Source organism: Alligator sinensis, unplaced genomic scaffold (assembly GCF_000455745.1).
Source record: "Alligator sinensis unplaced genomic scaffold, ASM45574v1 scaffold647_2, whole genome shotgun sequence".
Taxonomy (NCBI): Eukaryota; Metazoa; Chordata; order Crocodylia; family Alligatoridae; genus Alligator; species Alligator sinensis.
In genome coordinates, this window is record NW_005841832.1 from 170,341 (window position 1) to 172,636 (window position 2,296).

At 47.3% G+C, this 2,296-nt stretch overlaps 1 protein-coding gene across 1 annotated transcript in view; it reads left to right on the forward strand.

Moving 5' to 3' along the window:
- TEDC1 (tubulin epsilon and delta complex 1) overlaps positions 1-2,296 on the forward strand; it is a 157,953-nt gene that overhangs the window by 42,671 nt on the left and 112,986 nt on the right. The gene's annotated exons all lie outside the window — the stretch shown is intronic.

Consider the following 2,296-nt stretch of genomic DNA (forward strand, 5'->3'; position numbering starts at 1 on the left):
GGGCCGGGGGGGCGGGGCGAGTGGGGGTGGCCCACGGCCCCCAGCCGGCAGCGAGGGGAGGGGAGCTGCTTACCCCCACAGGGCCGGGCTCATCAAGTGAACCAGGTCCTGCCCCGAGGAGAGACAGCAGTGATAGACTGCAAGGGTGGAACGAAGCCGGCAGTGAAAAATGAATAAGTAGGAAACAGGAAAAGAGCAAAGAGGCACACAGAAAGAGTGACAGGAAGTAATGGAAAAGAAAATAGGTTGAAATTAGAAAAAACAAAAGTAAAACAGGGAAGAGAGGGGGAGGAAAGCAGGGGGAAAAAGGCCTAAGGGAAACAGGACAGTGATAATAGTACAGGGTGAGAGAGGCTCTCAAACAAAAAGGAAAAGGAGGAAATCAGGAAGATAAAAGGCAGAACAAATAGGGAGGAGGGGACGAAAGGTTGGGGAAAAAGAAGAATGTAAGAGGTGGGGTCAGGCAGGTGCCTGGTGATGAATCAGATGTCAGGCAGGTTGTAATGTGTCATAAATCCAATGTCTATGTTACGTCCGTGAAATATTGAGTCTGTGAAAATAAAAATAAGCATCTTTGTCTCTATAGGTTTTATTTTTTTATTTATTCAAAACATACCACCAGGATGGGAAAAGAGGATACAAATGTGGGATCCAGGGAACCAATCTCCCCACCCCACGACTGCCTTACAGGCAGCGATGCCAGCTCTGCTCTGCGGAGCCTGCAAGGGAAGCCTTGCACTGGAGGAAAGGGAAACCCCCACGAGACCCCACATAGCTGCAGCAGGGGGGTCATCCCAGAGACCCCCAAAAGTCCCACCCAGGGGCCTGTGCACACTGAGGAGTGGGTAAAACAACCTCCGCGAACCCGCAGCCCCACATCCTGCCTGAGTCAGGGCTGCAGAACCCAGGCATCCTGGTGCCCCCCCGGTGCTCTCCTCCGGCCCCCGGGCTGGAGGGGCACAGCACACAGAGCTCATACTGAGCGAAGGGGGGAAACTCTCCATAAGCCCCTCAGACCCTGGGCAGCATGTGGATTGCAGGGTGGGCACTGCCCCCCATATCTGCTCCAGCGGTGTGGCCTGTGCCACCACCACTCTCCCAGCACCAGAGCTGGGGCTGGGGCTGCAGCTGGTACCCCTGCCAGCTCCGGAGACTCCCAGCAACCTCCATAGGTGGTTTTCTTGCTGCTTTCCACCTGACTACCTCTTATGGATTTCCTGTCCCCACCCCCTGCCATTTTTACTGGGGGGGTTGGGGGTGGAGGATCTCAATTATACAAGGTTGGGGTGGGGGAACTCTTGGGACACTCTTCCCTGCCTAGAAATTGCATCTGAGAATGTGACAAGTTAGAAGACACTCAAGTAATTTCTCTCCCCCCACCAGAGTGGGGCTGTTCAGTTTGGGTCGTTGGCCACTGGGTGATAAAAAGTTTGTGATCTGGCCCCACATTCAAAAAGGTTGGACACCCCTGCAGTAGAGCTTGCAAGCATTAGCAGCTTCTCAGTTTAAGCTAATGCTTTCTATTTGCTTGGAAGGTCAGCAAGTATAACTTAATGCTTGCAGCTCCCAAGCAATCTTAAATATGGTTGTGTTCATATCCAATACAAACTTTGACTTGTTTTTAAAATTATATTTTAGGATCTGAAAATCTATCCTAGCCTAGCCAGTGGAGCTTGTAATTCTGAAGAATGCCACTGATGAAACAGAGCTCCCACTGGAGCTCTAGGGGAAAGTAGAACCCATGCAGCCAGCTGTCAGCACTAACTGTTTTATTTGTTAAGTTATTAATATTGTATTTTAAAATACATTGTTGTAATTTAAAGGCAAAGCAGACAAAAATGTTAGGTTTATGAGGCTATGGCAGCAAATTCATCGTTAAGGTTGTAATTCTTAGCAATTATTCAATAATGTTTGTAAAACACATTGAAAATGAAAAAAACAGAGAGGAGCATTCAATGTTGTGCTCTTGGTAATGACACTGATAGGATGGCAATAGCATTTTGTGTTAACCGCTTATTTTTATGCACAATCTTGTCCCTCCAGGCAATTCATTTTTTACACTGAAATTTTCTGTATTTCTTAAAAGCATTAGGTATTGACTGTTTGAGGGCACTGAGGATAATTTAAAGCAAAATAAATTTTTGAGCAGGGGTGACTAAAGAAAAAAACATTTTTTCCCATTTAAAATATTAATTTATATGCATTTTCACATGCTACGTGAATGGCTGGATTTCAGAAGGTTGGAGCCCAATCCTGTTCCACCTTTTTGCAACTAAGTATGATCCTATTCCATCCT